Raw genomic sequence first — 27,084 nt, forward strand, 5'->3', positions numbered from 1 at the left:
TAGACTTGTTGACCTGGAATTAGTCATCTTCTTGATCAAATTTTGACATTTTAAAAAATATTTCTAGAACTTTATTTTATGTTTGTTTTCAATATTAGTAATGCAGAGTCATTGATAATGCTTTAAAAATCATCCCTTTTGTATCTGTTGTGATTTCTTCCTTATCTTTCTATATTTTATTTACTCACATTTTCTTTTTTATTCTTGATAACATTTGCCAGAAGTCTGTCTTTTTAAAAGTCTTTTCATAGAATCAGCTTTTGACTTTAATAATAATGTTTACGGGTTTTTCTGCTGTTTTTTATTTCAGAGTTCTGTCAGAATTGAGCCAAGTATTTGCAGTTGTTTTCAATAATAACTGAATGTGCAAGATGAAGGTCAACTCCAGTTACAATGTATCAATAATTGGTAACTATATCTGTCACAATACAGTCTCACCAAAGCTGCAATTATTCTAGAAAGATAGTCAAATTGTTACCTTGGCCACAGTACATATATATCAGGAAACTGTTCACAGGAAAACATGAAAATAGAGTCTAATATTGGAATGACAGCAATATTGTTGATACATGCCAGGACTTGCCAGGACTTTTGGTCTATTCAGCAAATGCATTTCCTTCTGCTTGGGAAGTGCCATGAAATTCTGGCCAAAAAATTTTCAGGACCAATCCAGAGACAGGACTTTTTGATTGTGATAGGCTCCTTTTCAGAATCTCTTGATGTGCTCATCATTCTAGCTCAGACCCCTGCCCTCACATACTCAGACCTTCAATGGGCAATTTATAGCACAGGCATTGCAAGTCACTTATCTCTGGTAATGGTCTGCCTTTGCCTCAGTTGAATATAGAAGATTTATAGACAGGAACCTTAGCTCACTGTTGCCATCCTCCCTCATACTTCCAGTTAAATGGGCAAATGATAAAGCTTGTACAGTGTACTAAGGATGCTTTGAAGTAGATTACTAGAAAGATGAGCCATAAGACATGCCAGGTTTCTCACTGCCCAAAATGTCACACACTATTCAACTTTTACAGCCAGTCCTGCTGAATTACCATGGGATCATCCATCAAGAACAGTCTCAGCTGTCTCCACACAGGTAAATAAGTATGATGTCTGAATGCCATTCTGTCTATAACTATATTTCACTTATTTTTATCATCTAAGTTAGTCTTTGCTAAAACTTGTGGGGTTAGGTCAAGGGTGGGGCTTGCCACTAGAATAATTAATGCCAGGACTCTCAGAGTGCAGTTGGGTCATTGTGGCATTGTCCAGTTGATCAATGGTAGAACATCTCTTCCAGTTATAACTTGAAGAAGACAGACTAATAGAAATGTCTCCTTCATAGTCACTGATGTTGATTTTTCAGAGACTCATGAGGATTCTTCAAACTGTGAGGATATAAGCAATAACTCCTCAGTCACTGCAACCATATACAGTATTTTAATTGGATAGTCCCAAGAATACAACTGTCAAACAGTTTGTCACAGGCCGGGTTTCCTGAAAAACAGATCCTGAGACAAAGATTTTCATGAAGGAAGTATATTGAGGAGTGCTCCAAGGATCTACATCAGAGGGTCATGAGGGATGCAGAATTGGGCAAAGTTTAACTATGATAGGCTTGCCACCAAGGCCCAGCAGATCCCTGAGGGGTCTGAGCTCTGGTCACCATGCTCTTTTAATACCTGGGTTGCTACATTTATCCATTTCCTACCAAAATTGGTCAGGGAAATACCAAGATGTGCCCAAGATTATCACCTGAATGCCAAATATAATCCTTCTTATCTCTATTGTAAAACACTGTCCTACTTCCTTGTGAAGATCAAGGTTAATTAAACCAACCAGGAAAGTGACTCTTCTTATAACATCCTTGTTTCTTAGGGCAAGGAGCCTAAAGTGACTGGGTAGAAGTCATAGTTTAAATTTTAATAAAAATTTAAAGAGTCCCTAGTGGAAGAGTTACCCCTTTGGGAACCAGAACTTCTAAGCCTGAAGAGCCAAGAGTTGTAGGACGAAAAGCACAAATTCCCCACATGGGTTATTGAGAATAATGGTAAATGAAGCTGTGCTTAGTTTCACCCTTTCTTACTGGACCCTTGTATTTCGCTGACTGAGAACATAGCAGCATATAGTTGTCAATAACTTAGGGTATATGCAGCAACTTGAAGGAAGACAGAGTATCACTTTTAAGTTGGCACCTCACCTGTGCATTCAGGCCAGCAGCTTCTGGGTGATTCAGCATGTGATAGGACCAATGAATGTCCTTTATTGTACCTCCTTTACCACAAAGTGGGTACCTCAGTCTAATGCAATGTTGTATGAGATCCCATGTTTATGGATCAAACATTCTGTGAGCCCTCAAATAGTGGTGCTGTCTAAAGCCCTGCGGACAGGAAAGGTAAACTTTTATCCTGTAGATGTCTTGATCCTAGTCAAGATGAATTTCTGTGCCCTTTAGTGTGAAAAGTGTCCAGTACAATCAATTCGACACCAAGTGGATAGTTTTTCTTCTTGAGGAATGATGCTGTATTGGGGCCACATCACTGATCTCTGTTGCTGGCAGGTTAGACATTCAGAGGTGGCAGTAGTGTGATCAGTCTTGGTGAATGGGAGCCCATACTGTTGGGCGAATGCATAGCCACTGTCCTTACTACATCCTTACTAACACCATGTATCCATTGCACCAGAACTGCACCTCATGACAGAGACTAGCTGACATCAACTTGCTGAGTCATTCTGTCTTCTTGGTTTTCTGGTTCCTCTTCTGTAGCAAACATGCTCTGGTGAGCAATAACATGTCACATAACAACAACAACAACAACAACAACAACAACAACAACAACAACAACAAAAGATGGCAGTTGGCTGTACTACAGCCCCACTCAAGAGTGGCCTTGAAATATAGTGATGAGAGGAAAATCCTTCCATAAGGCAGAACTCTGGGCAGTGCACCTAAATATCCACTTTGTGAAAAAATGGAAGTGGCCTATGGTTAGAATACATATGGACTCATAGGCAGTAGTGAATGCCTTAGCTGGTAGGTCAGGGACCTAAAGGAAAAAGATTGAAAGGTCAAGAATAAAGAGGTAAAGGAAAGAGGTATGTGGATGGGAATATGAAGGTAAACACAAAGGGCACATATTAATACCTACCAGAGCACATTTGCCACAAAAGAGGGGGTGTTCTTGTGAAACATAGTCATCTGGTGGGCTTTTCAGCCTTACACAATGCAACTCCTATATGAGTTTGCTCAGGCTGCTGTAACAAAATACCACAAACTGCACTTTTAGTTTCTAGTTCCTCATATAAGGAGCTTAGAATTTACCACTCTGTCCTAACAAGTAAAAAGCTGAACAGACTGAAAAATCTACAACCCTTGGATATGTAAGAGAGAGAGAAGACACAAGGCAAACTGCTGTCCCCAAGATCAGAGACAAATAGGCAAATACCTGAATTACAGCTTAAAGAAGCAGAGGTTCAAAAGTGGAAACTACCATGGGAACCAGTTCCAGGGTGAGAAAACCTGAGTTGTAACTGATGAATTGTTGAAGGCTCAGTGTGGACAACTCTGAAAGATAAACACTCCAGGGAAACCCAGTCATAGGGAGACTCCCACAATTTTGTGAGTTTTCGCTCCAGGAGCTCTACCTATTTCTCACGATAAGTATCATAGATAAATTTTCTCATACTTCTGGCATGGGGAGGGGAAAAGGAACCATTTTGAAATATGTCAGAACACTTTATTCTTCACAAAGCCTGTCTGCAGGAAAATCTAAACTAGAGCTTAACCTACCGAGGTATTATCAGAGCCTAACTGACCTGGGGGAGGGGAAATATTCAACTCCAGCGAGCTCTGGTCTTCCATATGGGAAAAGGAAAATAACCAACTCCAGCTTCTTCTAGCTTTCCACATGTAAGAAGAGAAATACTTAACTCCAGTCTACTCTAGCCATCCTGCCCCATCTAAGTAAGGATGGAGAAAAAAATTAAGAAACAATTGTGAAGTTTACAGTCCAGAGGCATGGGCTCACTAAAAGACTGAGACCTAATCGTTGGACTGTGGAATACTGCCCCTCCCTCCACAAACTCACCACCTCATTACTAAAGACTAATTTATAGCAGTTCCTTTTACCCAGTACATCATGTCCTGCTATTGAGAAAAAAATTACAAACCCTACTAAAAAGCAAAACCACAATTAGAAGAGTCAGTGCAAGCATCAGAACCATATGTGTCAGGGATATTGGAATTATCAGACTGAGAATGCAAAACAACTATGATTAAAATGCTAGGGTCACTAATTTATAAAGTAGACAGTATGCAAGACAGATGGGAAATATAAGCAGATGAAAATCCTAAGAAAGAACCAAAAAGAACAAAAAAGAGGAGAAAAGCACTGTAACAGAAATAAAAAATTACTTTAATAGGCTTGTTAGTAGACTGGACATGGCTGAGGAAAGACTCTCTGAGATTGAGGATATATCAATAGAAACTTCTAATACTGAAAAGCAAAGAGAACAATGACTATATGTTTTTTGTGTTATTTTCTTAGTGATTGCCTTAGGGATTATAATTAACATGTTAAATTTATAACAGTCCAGTTCAGATAAATGCCAACTTAATTTCAATAGTATACAAAACTTTTCTACTATAGAGCTCTGTTCCCCCTTATGTTGTTACTGTTACAAACTATATATTTATACATTATGTGCCCATCAACCTAGATTTATAATTGTTATGCATGTCTTTTAAATAGGATAAGGAAAAGAAGAGATATAAATAAAAAATACATTAATACTGACTTTTATATTAATTTAACTAGTTACCTTTACTAATATTCTTTATTAACCTGAAGAGCTCCCTTTAGCATTTCTTGTAGGACAGGTCAGCTAGTGACAAATTCACTCAGCTTTTGTTTATCTGGGAATATCTTAATTTCTCCTTTACTAAAAACTATATCAATTACTTTTATTAGTGCTTTTAAACAAGAATTTATTTTGGAAGAAATTTAGAACACCAATTTGTGAAGATAAATTTTATTTGTGAGAGAGATCACAGAAATCAGGTAGGCTTGGAATGTCCTTCATTTTTGAAGTATAGTTTTGTCAGATATAGAATTCTTGGTTCGCAGGTTTTGTTTTGTTTTGTTTTGTTTTAATTTCCAACAGTTTGAATATGCCATCTCACTGCCTTCTGGCTTCCATGGTTTCTGATGAGAGATCAGCTGTTTATCTGTGTCTTAGTGCATTTGGGCTGCTATAACAGAATACCATACAGTGGGTGGCTTATAAACAATAGAAATTTCTCATAGTTATGGAGGCTGGAAAGTCCAGAGTCAAAGTGCCAGTGGTGGTGGCATCCACTGAGGACCTGCTCCCTGGTTCATAATCAGATGTCTTTTTGCTGTGTTCTCACATAGTAGAAGGCATGAGGAAACTCTCTGGGGTCTCTCTTATTTTATTTATTAATTTTTGTTCATTTTTTTCCAGCTTTATTGAAATACAATAGACAATTAGTTGTTCGTATTTACATTATACAATTCAATGAGTTTTTTCAATTATAGTTGGCATACAATAATATATTAGTTTCAGTTGTGCAGCATAGTAACTAGAGATCCATATAACTCAAGAGCGATCACCCCACTGGATCTAGTACCCCTCTTCACCCTTACATATATTTTTTACAACATTGTTAACTATTTTCCCAATCCTACACTCTACATCTCCATGTCTAATCTGCAACTACCCATTTGTACTTCTTAATCTCTTTGCCTTTTTTTGCTGTTCCCCCCAACCTCCCTCCCATCTAGTAGCTCTCAAAATATTCTCTGTATCTATGAGTTTATTTCAGCTTTTGTTATTGTTATTGTTTATTTTGTTCTTTTTAGATTCCACATGTGTGTCAAATCATGCAATATTTGTCTTTCTTTATTTGATGTACTTATTCAGCGCAATATCCTCTAGGTCTATCAAGGCAATATCTTTTTCCATCCCCTTCCTTTTAGTCTGTGTGTGTCTTTTAATCTGAAATGAGTCTCTTGTGGGCAGCATGTGTAGGGGTCTTTTTTTCTTATCAATTCAGCCACTTTATCTTTTGGTCAGAACACTTAATTCTTTTCCATTTGAGGTACTTGTTGATAAGAATGTAGTTATTGCCATTCTTATTCCTGTTTTTGATACGTTTTTTCTTCTTAAAGAAGTCCCTCCAACATTGAAGTGCCAATAGCAATCAAGGCTCAACTATAACAGGAGGGTACACACAACCCATACAAGAGACACACCTGGAGCACCTGGCTCAGATGACCAGGAAAGACTGTGCCACTAGGATCTATAGCACACCAACTACACAAAGCCACTTTACTAAGACAAGAAGACATAGCAGCCCTACCTAATACATAGAAACACAAGTAGGCAACCAAAATGAGAAGACAAAGAAACATGTCCCAAATGAAAGAACAGAACAAAGCTCCAGAAAAAGAACTAAACAAAATGTAGACAAGCAATCTACCAGATACAGAGTTCAAAACACTTGTTATTAGGATGCTCAGTGAACTTAGGGGAAGAGTAGATGAACTTAGTGAGAACTTTAACAAAGAGATAGAAAACATAAAACTGGAGATAGAAAACATAAAAAAGAACCAGTCAGAAATGAAGAATACAATAACTGAAATGAAGAATACCTTAGGAGTAATCAACAGTAGATTAGGTGAAGAATTAAAAGAGCGATTTAGAAGATAAGGTATCAGAAAATACCCAATCAGAACAGCAACGAGCAAAAGAAATCTAAAAAAAATGATAGTTTAAGGAGCCTCTGGGACAACATCAAGCATACCAACATTCTCAACAAAGGGATACCAGAAGGAGAAGAGAGAGAGAGAGCACAAAATTGAAAACCTAGTTCAAAAAATAATTATAGAAACTCCCCTAACCTGGCAAAGGGAATAGATGTACAAGTCCAGGAAGCTCAGAGAGTCCCAAACAAGATGAACCCCAAAAGTGCCCACACCAAGGCACATCATAATTAAAATGCCAAAGCTTAAAGACAAAGAGAGAATCTTTTTTTTTAATATTCTTTTTTTTTAATTTATTTTATTTTATTTTATTATTTTATTTTTTAGGCGAGATAATCCTTGGTTGATCTCACAGATTGCAAGAACCTTGTCAGCTTACAATCCCTTATTTTTTAAATTTTTTATGCCTACAGCACCTGGTCTTCCTAGCAGGTCCGACCCTGCTTAGCTTCCGAGATTAGACGGGATTGGGCTTGTTCAGGGTAGCATGGCCGTAGACAAAGAGAGAATTTTAAAAGCAGCAAGAGAAAAGCGCTTAGTTACCTACAAGGGAGCTCCCATAAAACTGTCAGCTGATTTCTTAACAGAAATTTTACAGGCCAGAAGGGATTAGCAGGAAATATTCAAAGTGGTGAAAAAGAAGGACCTACAACTAAGATTTGAAGGATAGATAAAGTTCTTTCCTGACAAGAAAAGGCTAAAGGATCTCATCATCAAGCTAGTATTACAGGAAATGTTAGAGAGACTTCTTTAAGAAGGTTAAAAAAGAGAAAAAAAGTAAATAATATGAATAATAAAAAGGCAATAACTACATGTCAATCAACAATTACTTTATTTATTTATTTATTTATTTATTTATTTATTTATTTAAAATTTTTATTTTTTTTATGGTGACATTGGTTAACGAAATCCAATAAGTTTCGTTGTACACTTTAACAGTAAGGCATATATATATTTGCACTGTGTGTTCACCTCCAATAGTTTGATTTCTTTCTGTCACCACATATTTGACCCCCTTTACCCCATCTACCTCCTCTCTCCCCCCATTCCCACCCTTTGGTAACCACTAGTCTATAGTCCATGTCCATGAGTCTCTGTTTGTTTGTCCTGTTCATTTGTTGCTTTTAGGTTTATATCCCACATATAAGTGATATCATGTGATTTTCAACTTTTCCTGTCTGGCTTATTTCGTTTAGCATGATTATCTCAAGGTCTATCCATGTTGTTGCAAATGGCAGCATTTCATCTCTTCTTATGGCTGAGTAATATTCCATTGTATATATGTACCACAGCTTCTTTATATAATCATCTACCGTAGGACACTTCGGTTGCTTCCATGTCTTGGCCACTGTGAATAATGCTGCTATGAACATCGGTGTGCAAATATCTTTTCGGATATGGGTTTTCAAGTCTTTGGGGTAAATATCCAGTAGAGGAAGGGATTGCTGGATCATATGGTAGATTAATTCTTAGTTTTTTGAGGAACCTCCATACTGTTTTCCATAGTGGCTGTACCAATTTGCAGTACCACCAGCAGTGTATGAGGATTCCTATTTCTCCGCATCCTCTCCAACATTTGCTATTACTTGTCCTGTTGATCATAGCTATTCTAACAGGTGTGAGATGGTGTCTCATTGTGGTTTTGATTTGCATTTCTCTAATAGCTAGCGATGTTGAGCATCTTTTCAAATATTCGTTGGCCATTTGTATGACCTCTAGGGAGAAGTGCCTGTTCAGGTCCTCTGCCCATTTTTTTAACTAGATGGTTTGTTTTTTCGTTGTTATTGAGTCATATGAGTTCTTTGTCTGTTTTGGATATTAGGCCCTTATCGGAGGCGTTGCTTGCAAATATATTTTCCCATTCGAATGGTTGTCTCTTTACCTCGTTGACGGTTTCTTTTGCTGGGCAGAAGAAACTTTTTAGTGATATAGTCCCATTCATTTATTTTAGCTTTTACTTCCCTTGCCTTTGAGGTCAAATTCATAAAATCCTCTTTAAGTCCAAGGTCTTTGAGTTTACTTCCTATGTTTTCTTCTATGCATTTTATTGTTTCAGGTCTTATATTCAGGTCCTTAATCTATTTTGAGTTAATTTTGGTGTGTGGTGATAGACAACAGTCTAGTTTCATTCTTTTGCAGATGGCTTTCCAGTTTTCCCAACACCATTTACTGAAGAGGCTTTCCTTTCTCCACTGTATGTTTTTGGCTTTTTAAAATGTCAAAAATTATTTGCCCATATAAATATGAGTTTAATTCTGAACTCTCAATTCTGTTCCACTAGTCCGTGTGTCTGTTTTGTTGCCAATACCATGCCATTTTGATTACTGTCACTTTGTAGTATAATTTGAAGTTGGGCAGAGTGATGCCTCCCGCCCTGCTCTTTTTTTCTCAGGATGGCTTTGGCAATTCGGGGTCTTTTGTGCTTCCATACAAATCTGAGGATTTTTTGTTCTATTTCTTTAAAAAATGATGAAGAGATTTTGATGGGGATTGCATTAAATCTGTATAATGCTTTAGGTAATATGGTTATTTTAACTATGTTGATTCTTCCATTCCAAGAACACAGAATATCTTTCTTTTCTTTGTATCTCCTTCGATTTCTTTTAGTAGAGTCTTATAGTTTTCATTATATAGGTCCTTCACATGTTTCGTTAGATTTATTTCTAGATATTTTATTCTTTTTGTTGAAATTGCAAAAGGAATTATTTTTTCCACTTCTTTTTCTGACATTTAATTATTAAGATATGGGAATGCTATGGATTTTTGAACGTTGATTTTGCATCCAGAAACTACTGTATTTGTTTATTGTTTCTAGCAGTGTTTTTGTGGTGTCTTTAGGGTTTTCTACATAGAGAATCATGTCATCTGCAAATCGTGACAGTTTGACTTCTTTGTTTCCTATCTGGATGCCTTTTATATCTTTTTCTTGCCTGATTGCATTCGCTAGGTCCTCCAAAGTTATATTGAATAGGAATAGCAATAGTGGACAGCCTTGCCTTGTTCCTGATCTTAGAGGGAAGGTTTTTAGTTTTTCACCATTAAGTATAATGTTGTCTGAGGGTTTGTCACATATGGCTTTTATTATGTTAAGGTACTTTCTTTCTATACTAATTTTGTTAAGTGTTTTTGTCGAAGGCTTTTTCTGCATCTATTGATATGATGATATGATTCTTATTTTTAAATTTGTTTATGTGGTGTATCACATTAATCAATTTCCACATTTTGAACCATCCATGTGCCCCTGGGATGAAGCTCACTTGACCGTGGTGTATAATCTTTTTAATATGTTGTATTCAGTTCGCTAGTATCTTATTTAGGATTTTTGCATCTGTGTTCATGAGAGATATTGGTCTATAGTTTTCTTTTTTGTGTGTTATCTTTACCAGGTTTTGGTATCAGGGTAGTATTGGCCTCATAAAATGAATTGGGAAGTATTGCCTCCTCTTCGATTTTTTGGAAGAGTTTGAGGAGAATAGGTATTAAATCTTCTTTGAATGTTTGGTAGAATTCACTGGTGAAGCCATCTGGTCCTAAACTTTTACTTTTTGGTAGGTTTTTGATAATTATCAATAGGTACTTTAAATGTAAATGCATTAAATACTCCAATCAAAAGGTAAGGCGGCTGAATGGATAAGAAAATAAGACCCTTATATATGCTGCCTACAAGAGACTCACTTCAAATCAAAAGACACACACAGGCTTAAAGTAAAGGGATCAAAAAAATGTTTCACGAAAATAGAAACAAACAAACAAAAAGCTGGAGTAGCAATACTTTTATACCTGACAAAACAGACTTTAAAACAAAGACTATGACAAGGGACAAAGAAAGACCCAGTAATCCCACTTCTAGGTATTTATACAAAGAAACCCATAGCACTACTTTGAGGGGACATGTAAACCATATGTTCATTGCAGCATCATTTACAATAGCCAAAATATGGAGGCAACTTGGGTGTCCATCAGTGGATGAATGGAAAAGAACAGGTGGTACAAAGATACAGTGGAAATTACTCAGCCATGAAAAAGAATGAAATCTTGTCACCTGCAACAACATGGATGGGCCTAGAGGGTATTGTGCTGATTGGAATAAGTCTTACAGAGAAAGGTAAATGTCATATGATTTCACTTGTATGTGGAATCTAGAGGACAGGATAAACAGACAACAGAAACAAGCTCATAGATACAGAGAGCATTTTGATGTTTACTGGGTTGGGTGGTAGGGGACTGAGTGAAGGAGGAAGGGGATTAAAAGGTATAAATTGATAGTTACAAAATAGTCATGTAGATGTAGAGTATAGCATGGCAAATGTAGTCAGTATCATTGTGATAACTATGTATGATGTCAGATGGTTACCGGATTTATCAGGATGATCACTTCATAAGTTATATACATGTCTAATCACTGTGTTGTACATCTGAAACTAATATAATATTGTATATTAACTATAATTGAATTAAAATTTTTTAAAAGTATATTGTCAATAATTTTATGCCAATAAATTTAAAAATTCAGATGAAATGGACAAATTTCTAGAAAAATAATACATGTCAAAAAGATTCAAGAAGAAATAGAAAACCTGAATACTTCTATAACTATTAAATAGATGTAATATTTCAAAAATTTTTCATATCTCTCCTACTCATCCAACCACACACACATACACACAATAACTCCAAGCCTAGATGACTGCATCCAAGAATTCTACCAAACATTTAGAGAAGAAACAATACTAATATTACAAAACTCTTCCAGATAGTAGGAAAACAGGGACTACTCCTGTACTCTTCTGGTAAAGTCCACATTACCTAGATAGCAAATCACAATAAAAACATTATGAAAAAGAAAAATTACAGGCCTGTATTTCTGAAGAACATAGATACAAACTATCCTAAGCAAATATTAGCAAACTGAACTTAGTGATAATACATAAGGGGGAAATAAAAGGACAATATACCTTTACCATATAAGATTTAATTCAGAAATGCAGTTATTTTGATATAGAAAGTCAACCAATAGAATTTGCCACATTAACAGAAAAAGGAAGGGATATCATACAATTCACTTCATAAACGCATAAAAAATGTTTTATAAAATGTAACATTCATTTATTGATAAGAACTCTTAGCAAACTTCCTTATTTTGATAGAAGGTAACTACAAAATCTTTAGAGAAAAAACTGCTTAGTTGTGACATGTAGAAAGCTTTCCTTTGATATCAGGAAAAGGATAAGTTTTCCTACAATGGTTCTAGCTTTTGCAGCAAGTTAAGAAAAAGAAATAAAAGGTATAAAAACTAAGAAGAGATAATACTGTAATTATTTGTAGATGATGTTACTCGGTACCTAGAAGAGGAAATCCAAAATATTTCACAGATAAACTATTAAAATTAATAATTAACAAGTTTATGTATACGGGGTCAATATTTTAAAAATCAGTTGTACTTATATATACCAGCAACAGACAGAAACTGAAATTTGATGCCATTTACAGATTTGATGCCAGGAATAAAAGTACCCAGGAATAAAATTTTTTTAAAGAAACACAAGATATGCTGCAGAAAACTTAAACATTATTGGAAGAAATTAAAAGCAAAAAAGTACATAAATGAGAAACATACCACGTTCCAGAATTAGAAGGTCTAATACTATAGAGATGTGAATATTCCCTAAACTGATCTTCAGATTCAGTGCAACCACAATCAGAATCCTAACAGATATTTTTGTTTGTCTGTTTGTTTGGCGAAACATGATAAATTGATAGTAAAATTTTATGGAAATTCAAAGGGCCAAAAAGAGCTGTGACATACCGGAGGAATGAAGTGAGAAGACTTGTGCTGCTGCATATCAAGACTTATTATAAACTGACAGTAAATAAGACAGTATGTGGTTGGGAAAAAAGATAGAAAATAAACCAATGTGACATAACAGCGGGCCCAGAAACAAATCTTTGCATATATGCACACTTGAATTATGACAAAGTAACATTACAGAACATTGGACCAAGGATGGTCTTTTCAATAAATGATGCAAGAACAAATAAATAACTATATTTACAAAAATGAAACTTGGTCACTACCTCACACCATACACAACAATCAATTCCAGGCAGATTAAGTACCTGAATGTAAAGGCTAAACAATAAAGCTTCAGAAGATAACATATGAAAATATCTTCATAACCTTAGAGTAAGGGAGGATTTTTTAAAACAGTACACAAAAAGCACTGATTATAAAAAGAAAAGGTTGGTAAACGTGACCACATTAAAAATAAGATTTTATCTTCATTAAAAGACACCATTACAACAGTGAATAGGCAAGATATAGGGTGGGGTATATTTGTATTTCATATATCTGACAAAAGCTCCTGTTAAAGATATATAACTCCTACAAATCAATGAGCAAAAGATAGAAAAGCACAGTAGAAAAGTGGGCAAGAGATTTGAACAAGCATTTCTCAAAAAAGTGCAAATAGGTTTATAAAAAGAGGCTCAATTTTATTATTAATTAAAGAAATAGAAATTAAAACTAACAACAATATACCATTACACACCCACAAGAATAGCTTAAATTTAAGAGGGACGATACTGTCTTTGTAAGGATATAGAACAATAGGAACTTTCTTATACTGCTAGTGAAAAGGAATTTTCATTAAAAAGGAATCAGCTCTCTGTTCTGCTTCTGTATATATGCTTGCTGCATGGGCTGTACAGAAATTAACTTAAGACTCACCTTCCCTTTTATTTGATCTAAGCAACAAATATAACTGTTTGTACTTCCTAGCAACTCTCACGCTTTGTAACACTTTGTAACTGCTGGTAACCCATAGCAACTCCCGCCCTTTGTAATGCAACGTAACTACCTGCAACCATAGCAGCTCCCATGCTTTGTAACAGTCTGAGGACAAATTAATCAATCAGCCCTGCCAAAAAGGGTATATATAAGGAATGTTGAAACTGAGCTCCAGGCCCAGATCTTCAGAGAGCTAGCTCCTCTGGGACTGCTGGCATAATAAACCTGAGTTCTCCAACTTTCCGAGTGCTGCTTGGTTTTTCACCTGTCTAATTTTGGATCTTTTCTGCAACACTAGTGGGAGTGTAAACTACAGCATTTTCAAAAATAAGTTAATATATCTACCAAAGTTGAAGATATACATATACTATGAATCAGAAGTTCCACTCCAAGATTTATATGCATCAGAAATGCATGCACATGCATAAGAATACTCATAGCAGCAAATATTTATCAATAATAGATAAGTAAATTTTAATTATTCAATGTATTATTACAACATGTATGTATTATTACAACATGCATAAATCTTGAAAACACTATGCTAAGTGAAATTAGCCAGGCATAAGGACAAATATTGTCTGATTCTACTTATATAACATATCTAGAATAGGTAAGTTCATAGAGACAGAAAGTTGGATAGAGGTTATCAGGGGCTGGAGGGAGGGAGAGTCAGTGCATAATAGATATGGAGTTTTTGTTTGGAGTGTTGAAAAAGTTTAATGATGACTTTGGGTGTGGCACAGTGTTGGCTTGAGTCAGGAATGGGGGATAGTTCATCCCAAGTGTGCATGGTGAACACTGCAGACACTGTCAAAGGGTAGATGTGGTGGTGGACACTGCTGCGATCACTTCAGTCTGCTCTATGAGCCAGAAATCAAGGCCATCAGCTTAAAGTGAGGATGGAGGAGGAGGTGTTGGAGGTGTGAGGAGAGCACAAGAAGTGAGAAGTTGTTGCCTTAGAAAGTGAGAAAGGGAATGGACTGGAAAAATATAGGGTGATTGCTGGGCACCATATAAGGCGCAAATGAGGTTCATGATCATTAAGTTAAAGTAGGCCCAGTCAGCATGCTTAGAGGCTTTTCTCTTTGTGCGTGCAGGCCAGCATAGGTGCAGAACTAGGTGTGACCAGGGCTGTGGTTTTGTTTTGTGCAGTGAGCTCAGTGAAGCCAGACAGAGGTAAAGGAGCTGAGGGTTCTGCCTGCCAGTGATAGGAATCATTACTCATGGCATTTGAGCAGTGTAAGGAGGGGACAGAGGCCATTAAGTGGAGGAGGGACAGTGAAAAGGTACAAAGTTGATGACACTCTGGAGGCCTGGCACAGTGGGATGGCCATTGGAGTGAGATTATTGAAGGTGTGCCATAGTCAGAAAGAGGGGTACATGACATTGAGTTGAAGGAGGAGCTGCAGCTTTCTGGTACAAGGCCTAAGGTTTTGCTGTGGCAGTGAGTGGATGAGGGAGGGTGGGGACAAGAGCAGTGGAGGAGATGAGGTCAGAGAATGGAGAGTCCAGACTGGTGGAAGTTTCATCTCCCTATAGATGGACCTAGCACCTTCTTGGATTAACACTGGCTTCCTTAGGAGTCCTCAACAGCATCGACAAAGGTCAAGGGGAAGACCTGTGTACTTTGTCCTTCCCCCAGTAGGAGTCCAGAGGGGACTGTAGGCCTGGAACAAAGATCAAAAACACACACACACACACACACACACACACACACACACACACAAGCCACACACACGCCAAACCTTCTACCCCACTTTCCTCATCAGAGATCCAGAGGGGCCATCAAGGGTTACATATTAATTGAGCGCCCACTACATGGCAGGCAATAGCACTAATACCTACTATTTACTTACTATATGGCAGGCACAGGGCTGAGTCCTTTACATTTCTTCTCTTATTTAACCTTTTCAATAACTGTGAGGAAAGTACTGTCAATTGGCTCATTTTATAGCTGAGAAAATGAAGGCTCAGAAGATTTAAACTCTAGTCTGTCAATTCCAGAATCTGAAACCTTGAACATGTTGCCTCTTCTTGTAGGTGATCTGAACATAAACCAGATCCAGCCCCTGACCTTATATGTGTAAACAAGTAATTGTAGAACATTTATTCTTTTGCTCTGGCTCCCAAGGCCACCCTTCCCTTCCAGGAAGCCCAGACCCTACTCTCTCCCTTCCCCTGCAGCTAGAGTAACTGATGTCCAGGTTTCCCTGGTACTGAGGGTTTCCTGGGCTGAGATTTTCAGTGCTAAAACCTGGACAGTACTGGGCAAACAGGGACAGTTTGGCTCCCTAGCTGCAGCTCACCTATTAGCTGCTCCTCTCTCCCCTCTTTTTTCTTCTCCTTCAGTGGTTTCCCTCATTTCATGCATAGCATTTGTTTTACCTCCACTGTCCCCTTGGGGGCCATGAATACTTCCAGGTACCCTCTGGGATCCCAGCACTCCGCTGGGGTAAGGGGGAGACAAAAGGCTGCAGTGAGCGTTTGGAAAGGCCATTTCTGTAAGTACCCTTTGGGTGCCCATAGTAGACCTGAACATCACTTGTAAACAGATACATCACTCATATGAACAGGCTAGACCATTCTGGGCTTGGCTGACATCTGGGGGAAAAGAAAAGAGCAAACTCAGGTAAGTTCTCTATTCAATTAATTCATTCATTCATCAAATACTTGAGCACTTACTATGTGCCAAGTTATGATCTAGGCAGCAGTGAACAAGCCAGGTGGAATCCCTGGCTTATGTGTTCCCTGGTCTCCCAAAGCATTTGTCTCCCTGTCTATCTCTTTGGTTAAAAGGCAGTGCCAAAGTCTTCCATATACTTCAATTCCCAACACCCAGTATGAGATCTGTTACATAGAAGATCTTCGGTAAATGTTTAAATAAATGGCTATTTGAATGAATGAATGCATAAATGAATGACGTAAGGTTCTGACATTAATGCCTAAAGTTCCATCCTGAGAGGTCCGCTAACTTTGGTAAGGTCTCTCCATGTTGAAGGCAGCTGTCCCTGAGAGGGACAGTGGGCAGCCATGCTTAGTGCAAAAGTGACAGCTGATGGAAGAGTGCAGGCCTGTGATGGAACAGGGTGCAATGTCAAAGCAAAAGGGACCTTAGGGAAGCCTAGGGGAGCTGAGCCTGCATGCAGTCCCCCAAAATCAGGGAGCAACAGAAGGCATTGAGCAGCTGGGTGAGAGAACTTGGATGAAGGTGAGCACTGTTAAGGAAAAAAATTTTCATTGCACTTGTTACGGATGGCAAGGAGACTTTATTCAGGACCATCACAATACATAGAGGGACAGCTGCAGTGAGGTTTGCACTGGGGAGAGAGATTGGGCTCAACTCTGAGTACAACAAGACGAGAGGAGATTTATAGCCAAGGAGAAGGGTTAGGGGGCAGGGCAGTGGATGGGAAATTACAAAGAAGAAACATCACAGGTAAGAGAGACTCTAAACCAACTTGACAGAATTCTTGCTGAAGGCAGGCCAGGGTGGTAAGATATGGAGAGCGGGGGATGAGGAATTTGATCAGATAGCAGGGGTAGCAGGGGTGGGGGATTTTGGCTTAACTGAGACTGCCGGCTTCTTGCTAAAACTAGAATAAGTGGGCAGAGCCACTGTACCAAAGATAGAGCCCAAGGTTGGGCTCTCGTCAGAGTTCTCAGAGGAGCCTGACTCAAGTTCGATCAAAGGAGAGAGTCTTTGTCAGCACAGAGAATGGCACCCATAGCTGCCACCCACTAGTGGCCCTGAAGGAGAGGGCTGAGAGAAAGGTTCTGGCAGGAGAAAGAGCTCAGGATTGTCCTCAGAACAAATCCTGGTTCCCACACTGAGCAAATGTCACCCAGGAAAGACCATGGAACTGATCCATTGCAAATCCAGCTCTGTGATGGACTGTTTTACCTTGGAGGAGTCACTTAGCCACTCTGTGCTTCATTTTCCCCATTTGTCAAATGATGCTGACTTTGGAGATTTGTTCTAAGGACCATCTAGGACAGTGGTTCTCAGAGTGGTCTCTAGGTCATCAGCCTCCCCTGCAAACTGGTTAGAAATGCAAATTCTCAGGTACCTAGACTTGTTGAATCAGAAAGGCAGCTTCTTTAACAAGCTGCTAGGGAATTCCCATGAAGTCAAGTTTGAGAAACACTGTGCTAGGTCAGCACAGGAAGAAACCCTTTAACAATGAGAAATTCTTTTTCTCTGCCCTGATAACAAAACCAGGGGAGTGGGTTTTAGGCCTGCCCTCTAGGTGCACAGGAGAATTGCCTGGCCTCTTCCCAGACCAATTATGTCATACTCTTTAGGGGTGAGGGATGCAGACATCGGCAGCTTTTAAAGCTCCCCAGGTGATTCCAAGTGTAGCCAGCTAGACTCTCAGAACCCCCTGGAGGGCTTGTTAAAAATGCAGAGTGCTAGCCCCACCTCCAGAGCACCCAATTCCCTAGGCTGGGCGGGGCCTGGGAACTTGCATTTCTAAAAAGTTGCCAGGTAATGCTAGTGCTGCTGCTACTGGGCCACACTGTGAGATCCACTGCTGTAGCAGGGTAAGATCCAAATGGAGATTGTGCTGGGAGAGAGGCTTGACGAGAAGTCACAACTTTCTCCCTACCCCTCACGATGAATTCGGCATGGCATATCCTACTCTGAACTTTGCTTGCACATCTATTGTTTTCATTACACTGCACCAGAGAAATGGGGTCATTTGACATTTGTGGAGAAACTGAGCTGTGGCATAGGCCTCCCTCAGAGAGAGCAGGCATTATCTCCACCAGCTCGGCAGATTCCCTGGAAAATCAATGAAGAGGAGCTGTTCAGGTTAGGGTCCCCTGGGCCTTGCATAGAACAGCCTCTTGGATCCCCACCTCCATCCCAGCCCTGGGCCTGGTCTCCTAGCCAGCGTTTTCTTAGGAACAAATGCTTTCTGTTATGATTTTATTCCACTTCCTCTGGTTCTCAAGCTCCCCTAGTGGAGAAGGGAATAGGGAGCCAGGAGACAGGTGCTTTCTGTGGGGTTTTCAGTCACTCTGAGTGCATTCATTCATTCATTCATTCAACATTCATTTCATTCAACAAATATACACGGCAGTTCTAGGAGGGCAGGGACTTTTGTCCGTTTTGTTTACAATTGTATGCCTAGCGTCTGGCACATAGCAGGTGCTCAATAAATATTTGTTGAATGACAGAGGGCCAACTATGGTCAGTCCCTCCATTGGGTAAGGAAGATACAGCCCCTGCCCTCAAATACCCAGAGCAGTGTACCAGGAGAGAGACACTAAACTAGCCACTATGGCCTGTGTGATAGGTGTGGTAACACGCAGGGTCTGGGAGCATTTGGCAGAGTCCCTGTTCCAGGCTTTGGGGGGGGCCAGGAAAGGGCTCTCAGGGGAGGTGAGTGTCAGCTGCAGCCTGAAAGATGAGCAGGCCAGGGGAAGAAGGACAGATGAAGAGAGATAACTGTCTCTCACATGCTGCTGGGGATGGAGTATAAAGTAGTGCAACCACTCTGGAAAACTGGCACAATTGTATACTTTAAACGTGAATGCTACACTTTAAAATGGTTCAAATGGTAAGTTTTATGTGATATGAATTTTACCTCAATAAAAACGTTTTCTTGCAATACACTTGCTTGTGTTTTCTGCACGGGATGAAATAAAGCAGTGCTGATACAGATAAAGTCCTGCTTACCTTTCTTCCTGGGCACATCTCCCACCTCTACTCCAGAGGTAACCACCAAATGTAACTTGGTGTCATCGTTTCTATACACATCTTTATATTTTTATGACATAGCTGTGCTTTGCTACGTAAAAGGTGATGGTGCACATAGTCAAAACTTTTCTATCTCCCTGTCATCCTGCTGTCTTGCTGCTGCTGCTGCTGCTGTTCTTAGCTCAAGTGAGTGAGTATTTGAAGGGCTTCTCTCGTTGGCACATGGGTCTGACCTTGTGTACTTCCCCTGCTGTTTGGATTGCAGAGTGAAGGCATCACAAGGAAAGACCTAGTCTCTCCTAAACTCAGCCCATGTGTATCTTACTGGATTCTCAGAATAACCTTATGAGGTAAATATTATTATTACCCCCACTTTGCAGATGAGGAATCTAAAGCGTAGTCCCAGCATAGCTGGTGACTGGTGGGGCCTGATCTCCATCTGGGCTTGACACTACCCCCTCCCATGAAACCTTGGGTTTCTACTTCTCTCTTTGGGAGTTTGGGTATTCACTTAGCTCCTCCTGTTACCCACTTCAGTGGCTGTGGGGCTACTCTAGTCCTCTGATCCAGGAAGGAAGTGTGTAAAGGTTGAGGGGAGGTATGTTCTCTTCCTGTGCAGTGCCTTTGGGAGAGGATGGTCTTTGGGGCTTCCTGTGAGCTCGGGGTGCCCAAATGTGGAGCTCTAGTGCCTGAGGCAGCCCTGGGCTTCAGTGACCAGAGTTTGCTCCTATGTTGCTCTCACCTGGGCCTTTCAAGGGTCAGGGAGTCAGGGCTAACAAGAAGAGGCCAGCACTCAGCAGGCAGCATGGAGCAAGAATGACATACCTTGTGGGGAGATCTGTCTCAGCCTCTGTCTATGTGTCCTTGGGCAAGTCACTTCCTCTCTTGACCTCAATTTCTATATCTTAAAAATTGGGCCTCTTTTTTATGTCTGAGGTTCATGTCTTAGGTCCCTTCCAGCTCTAAACAATGTCTTTGCATCCTAAACTGCTATGGAGATGGAAGAGGAGATTTGGGGTAAGCTCACGGGTATGAAGATGAGGGGCTCCTACTGGAAAAGCTTTGCTACCTTGTCACTAAAGCGATTGAATGATTCTTCTTAAAAGGAAGACAAATTCCTATGTCTTTGGGGGTCATTGTCACCAGAGGAGGTCCAGGGTAGGGAATCGATGAACCAGGTGGCCTGCCATGCTGCATGACTCAGAACCACTTGTACTCACTTCTTGCTGAATCGATGGACTCAGTGCTTTAAATCACAACAAGAAGAGACAGCCTTGTGAACAGGGATGCTAGACAGATGGAGTCCACAGCAAAGGCAGATAAGGCCCAGGCCTGTCCTGACCACTGCATCTCAGGTGGGCCTGGAGGGAGTGATGGGAAGGAGGGAGCCTGTGTCTGCTGCTCCAGGCATAGGTAAAGCTGTTTGCCTCACTGGGAGGGGCTGGTGGGAAGCCCACTCTCCAAATCTCACCTGAGGAGCTGGCTTGCTGCTCCCATGGGTGTGTCTGAGGTATTGGTTGGAGCTCTGAGCCTAAACACTTCTGCACTGACTCAACTGCTTTTCTTCTTCCTTGGAGAATTTCTTTCCCTCCTTCCAACTATCCGCAAAGTGGCCCCTCTGCAGCCTAGCAAAAAGTCCTTGGCCAACAAAAAAGTCTTTGCCTGCTACTTAAGGCCTTGTCCAATTCAGCCACACTCACATTTCCAGGCCTACCTTTCCCCACCTCAACCCTCTGGTGCACCTGGCTATTGCTCCAGCTGCCCTAGTACCCCATCCCCTGTATCCCTCTGCTTTGGCATATGGATTTGCTGAGACCTCCACCACACAGTGGGGACCTTCCCAAAATACCCTTACTTGGGTCATGTTGGACTCCTTCCTCAACTAGCTCAAAACCCCATTAGTGCCTGTTGAAGCCCGTGCAGCTACCCAGCACAGCACACCTGCATTGTTACCTGCTTGTCTTCTCTCTTTGACCACTGTCTGCATGACAACAAGCCACATCCATACCATCACTGCTATAACCCAGCACAGAGCGAGGGACCAGTAGACATCTGATAAGTGAGTGAATTTTTCCTGTACGACCTTCAGGAATGGGAACTGAGGTTCCCATTTTATGTCTAAAGAAACTGAAGCTTAGGGAATTACTTGCTCAGGTCAGGTGCTTAGGGAATTACTTGCTCAGGTCAGATGCAATACAGGTGCAAAGCAGGTCACCTGAGCCCTGACAAATAACTCTGCCTCTCCTGAGACTCACAAGAAAGTGCTCTAAGCAGTCCCACAGTAGCATTTGCCAAAAGATGGCAGTAGCACTTGGATAGGTAGCATTTGCCAATGTAGCTGGGTAATATTTGGGGGATTTTGAAGTGTGTGTGAAGTGTGTGCATGTGTGTATGCATATGTATGTGTATGGTATGTGATGTATGTGTATGTGGTATGTGTATGTATATGTGTGTGGTGTGCACATGTGTGTATGTGTGCATGTGTATATGTGTGGTGCGTGTGTGTTTCCTTTCAAGAGTTTTCCTCCTTTCCTTCCTTCCTCTTCACTACTTCATGGCCTCTGAGGATTGTGGCTGAGAATTTGTTTCCTGAAACTTAAGGCAACTGAAGAAAGTCTCTCGGTGCCCTCGGGGAGCTTTTAGAAGAAGCCAATGCAGGGGTGAAGCACCAGGGAGAAACAGAGGAAAGAGAAGCTTCCCCAGTGCTCCTGGCTGGTAAAGCTGGGCCCTCCAGGGAGAGGAGGGAAAAGCCTGTGTGTTTAGGAGTTATGGGCACAAGGCTTGTGTGATGGTTAATTTTAGGGATCAACTTAGCTGGGCCATGAGGTATCCAAATATATGGTCAAACATTATCCTGGATGTGTCTGTGAGGTGTTTCTGGGTGAGATTAACATTTAAACTGGTGGACTTCAAGTAAAGCAGATTGCTCTCCCTAATGCAGATGGGCCTCATCCAATCAGTTGAAAGCCTGAGTAGAAATAAAATGCTGGCCTTTCCCAAGCAAGAGAAAATTCTCCAGCAGATGGCCTTTGGACTTCAACTGCACCATCAGCTCTTTCTGGGTTGCCAGCCTGCCACCTACACTATAGATTTTGGACTTGCCAGCCTCCATACCCACATGAGCCAATTTCTTATAATAAATCTCTTTCTACAATACACACATTCTATTGTTTCTGTTTCTCTGGAGGAAGCCTGACTCATGCAGCCTGATTCCTGCCAGAGCCTGGATTGGCTCCAGCATTCATGCCCCAGGGTGGAAGAGAGGCCTTGTACCAAGTTGTAGCAGGAGGGAACTTAAAACCTTGCCCCAAGCTAGTTTTGGGGAGCCTTGGAACTGGAGCAGCTCTCACCGAACTGAGAAGCCAGTCATCCTCTCTGGGCACTCCCTGAACACTCCATCACCTGCCATCTTGGCCCTCTGACTCCAGATCTGGGAAATGGGCTGAGCCTCCTGTTCTGCCCACCATGGCGGGCCCAGATGTCAGCAGGAAGCATAGCTCTTTCCTGAGCCCTGAGAGCCCTTTAAAGACATGGGAGAACATTCTCTCTGGACATCCAAGGGCCTAATCATCCTTAGTTTTAGTCTGCTTGGGCTGCCATAACAAAATACTATAGACTGGATAGCTTAATAGAAACTTATTTTCTCATAGTTCTGGAAGCTGGAAGTCTAAGATCAAGGTGGCAGCATGTTTCGGTTCTGGTGAGAGCCCTCTTCCTAGCTTGTGGATGGCCACCTTCTTGCTGTATCCTCACATGGCAGAGAGGGAGCTACAGCAAGCTCTCTGGTGTCTCTTCTTATAAGGGCATCAATCTTATTGTAACAGGGCCCTGCCCTCATGACCTCATTTAATCTTAATTGCCTCCCAAAGGCCCCATCTCCAAACACAGTCACATTGGGGGTTAGGAGTTCATCATATGGATTTTGGGGGGACACAGTTCAGCCCATAGCACCTTTGCAGATAAATTCCTTCCCTCTAAAACTTCTGTCTATTCACTGACTAATACAGGTAAGCTCCCAGGGCCCTTACTTTATGCTAAATCCATGTGTAAAGCTAGTAAAGTCAATCCGTCTTAGGTCCCACCTAGCATTTCCCCCATCAGTTACATTCCCAGGACCCACCCTAATGGCAGGTAAATCATTGGATGCATAATGGGTGTTGTGAGGGCCCAAGACAGGACTGGGGTTGGGGTCAGGCCTAGGTCAGGTGTAGTTTTATCAAGGGACTTGAAGTTTATATTAACTTAGTAGAGGAGCAAAATGGTGTGTGTGTGTGTGTGTGTGTGTCTGTGTGTTTGTGCGTCTGTGTGTGTGTTTGTGTGTCAGGGAGAGAGAGAGGGAAAAATGAGAAAGAACAATAGAAAGAATGTGTATTTGTTGTGGGGGAGGGTGTGCTACCTGTGTATAGACTCTTTAAATGTGTTTTATGATGTATCTTTGTCCATGGGGTGTTTTCATCCTAAACTTTTCTGTTTCCTGGCTAAAACTTCTGGATAGAGTTGCCAGATAAAATGCAGATACCCAGTGAAATTGGAATTTCAGGTAAACAACAAATAAAATTTCCAGTATAAGTATATCCCATGCAATACTTGGGGCATACTTATACTAAAAAATTATTCCATTCTTTACCTGGAATTCGAATTTAACTGGCACTCTGTATTTTTATTTGCTAAATCTGTCAGCACTACTTATGAAGGATGGGTGGGCTACAATCAGGAATGTAAATTAGGGAGTATTAATAGATAACTGGGCTAGCATTGTGGCTTCTGCAAGGAGGCAAGCAAGCCCTGGGTTGTAGGAGGGGCAGCAGTTGTCTGCAGAAACCCCTGGGAGAAAAGTGGGCTCACTTTTTTTTTTTTGCTCAGCCTACAGACTCAATCACTGGATACCACTGCCACCCCTGCCCCACCCATTTTGGTCTCTTTACTGTAAAAAATTTAATTTTTTTTCCAGGTGGATTTTAGGAAGAGGTGAAGTTTTACCTGGCCCAGCTTGACTATTGGGTTAGGTAATCCAGACATTAGTCGAGATACTCTTGTCTCATATGGAATATAGAGACACCTTGGCTAGGTAGAAGTTTCACGGAAGGCAAGTGGTGACAGTGTCAAAGATAGAGACTATGGTGGAGGGGGGGGGGCTGGGGGCAGGGGAATATTCAGTTCATGTCAAGTAGATAGACCCATAACGAAGATAAGTCTCCCTTGGACTGAAAGGCATGGATGGGCAGATTGCAAGAGAAAGCATGGGCTCAGCCTAGCAAAGTGAGTTGGGATAGTCACTTTGCTTTTCCAAATCTCATCCTCTTTGTTTTTGAAAGAGATTATATAAACATCTACCTTGCATAGTAATTGTAACACTTCAGTGGAAATGATATATAAAAAGAGTTCAGCATAGTTTCTGGCCAATGGAGCCAAGGGAAGGTGATCTGGGACTTCAAGGGTTCCAGGTACTCATAAAGTGCTTGTCTAAGTCAGCTCAGACTACTAGAACGAGATACGACAGACTGGGTGGCTTAAACAATGGACATTTAGTTCTCACAGTTCTAGAAGCTGAAAATCCAAGATCAAGGTGCTGGCTGATTTGGCTCCTGGAGAGAACCTGCTCTTCATGGTTTGTAGAAGGCCGCTCTCTTGCTACATTTGATATAGAGAGAGAGAGGAAAGAGAAGAGAGAGAGGAGAGAGAGAGGAGAGAGAGAGAGGGAGAGAGAAAAGAGAGAGAGCACTTTTGTTTCTTTTTATAGGTATTAATTCCATCATGGGGCTCCACCTTCATGACATCATCTAAACCTAATCACCTCCCAAAGGCTCCACCTCCTATTACCATCACACTAGGGATTAGGGTTTAGTCATATGAATTTGGGCAGAGTGGGGAAGACGTATATTGAGTCCATAGCAGTGCTCTTTCAGGTAACATGTTTCTGTTGGCTCTGTTTGTAGGACTAAGGTGGACAATATCTCAGTGAAATCTGCAGAAATAAACTACCCAAGAATATTTCAGAGGCATCTAGTTCACTATCTGCATGCCGATTTGCTCATCTGAAGGAGAGCAGTCAATAGACTGCTGCTAAGGGACCAAAGTGAAAATGGGATCTACAAAAGTGAGAGAAAAGAAAACTGCAGATGATATGGAAACAAAGAGTCTTGTTTGCACATTTTTGGGGTAAAATGATTTGGTGGCAGCTGGCAAAATTTTCTGTCCTCAAGCAGGCCAAGTAGGAAAGCTCTTAGAAAACAATCTCAGTTGTTTATGAGTTCTCCAGAAAACCTTGAGAATTTAGCTATTGTGGTAGGCAGAATTTCAAGAGGACCCAGGATTCCCATCCCCTGGTATATACACCCTGAACAATCCCCTCTTAGTGAATGTGAATGGAATTGGGAAATATAATTAGATATCACTTCCATGACTAATTAAGTCTCTAATCAGTTGACTTTGAGTTCATCAAAAGGGAGATTATCCTAGGTGGGCCTGATCTAATCAGGTGAGCCCTTAAAGAAGTTAAAGTGGGTAAGACATCAGCGAGGCTCTCATGCTGGTCTCAAGGAGGAAAGCAAACTGCCATGTTGTGAACTGCCTATGGAGGGGGCCACCTGGCAAAGACCTGAGGATGGCCTCTACTAACTGATAGAGGTCCCTGGCTGATGGCTATCAAGAAAATGGGGCCTTAGTCATACGACCACAAGAAATCAAATTCTGCCGACAACCAGTGAGTTTGGAAGAGGATTTCAAGCTCCAAAAAGGAAGATAGTAGGAAGTCACTTTAATGCACCTTATGAAATGCCAAGCAAAAAACACAGTTCTACTGGGACTGGATTTCTGACCTACAGAAAATGAGATAAATGCGCATTGTTTTAAGCTGCTAAGTTTTGGGTAATAGGCTATACAACAGTAGAAAAAGAATACAGCTGTGGAGTATTTTGATGGGCTCCAGGCTGTCTCTGTGTACCATCTACCAGTGTCCTAAATCACTGCCATTTTTTCTCTATCATTTCCTCCATCAAAATTTCTCAGGAGGCACTCAGAGAATTTTCATTGTTCTCTTTCTTCTCCAAACTCTTATTTTCTAGCATATTTCTTCACCCATCCTACAACTATATGTAAGTCTTCCCATTCTAAGAAAATGTCCATTAACCCTGCCTCATCACCCCAGATAGTGTCATTCCTTCTTTCATCAGTGACACATTTCTTGAAAGAGTAATCTATACCTCTTCACTTCCACTTCCTGTGCAGCTGGCATTGTCTCCTTCCCAACAGAATATTGCCATCGACCTTCTGATGACCATGTCCAATGGCCTCTATACAATTCTCCTCCTCCCAGAACAGATAGCTGTAGTGGGCACTCATCGCTTGGTCACCTAGCTTCTATTCACCCTTCATAATAGCATCTAGATTGTCCTTTGTAGACCTCTCTTTCCCCATTGTCTAGCAATCAAAGTATTTGGGAGAGATTGACCCTCTAGGGGTAGATCTGACTTACCAAAGCCAGCCAGCCTGATCCAGTCCTTTTTACCACAGTGATAGGTTCAAGAGTGGGCATGGAAAGATGAAAAGAAACCAGGTCCTTAGTGATACCATTAAGCTGCTGGATTAAACTTTCACTGAAGCCTATTCTGATTACATATTTTCCAGTTATGTAAGCCAATAAATCTCTTCAAGATTTATGTTTACATGAATTGTCTTTTCTGTTAATAAAGGGCCCTCGTGGATACACATCTCTATAGCATTTGATACTGCTGATTATCTTCTGCTTGAGTAATGGAAAACCCAAATAATCATGGCTTAAACATGGTAGAAGTTTTTGGGTTTGT

The 27,084-nt window shown here is 40.7% G+C and overlaps 1 long non-coding RNA gene across 1 annotated transcript; it reads left to right on the plus strand.

Annotated features, from left to right (window-relative positions):
- Window positions 1-234: 234 nt before the first annotated feature.
- On the plus strand, window positions 235-25,318 carry LOC120622786 (uncharacterized). Its single transcript, XR_005658560.1, has 3 exons — window positions 235-1,096; window positions 19,545-19,629; window positions 25,216-25,318. It is a non-coding gene; the product is annotated as an uncharacterized LOC120622786 (long non-coding RNA).
- The last annotated feature ends 1,766 nt before the right edge of the window (window positions 25,319-27,084 follow it).

Source organism: Pteropus medius, unplaced genomic scaffold, assembly GCF_902729225.1.
Source record: "Pteropus medius unplaced genomic scaffold, Ma_sr-lr_union100, whole genome shotgun sequence".
NCBI lineage: Eukaryota > Metazoa > Chordata > Mammalia > Chiroptera > Pteropodidae > Pteropus > Pteropus medius.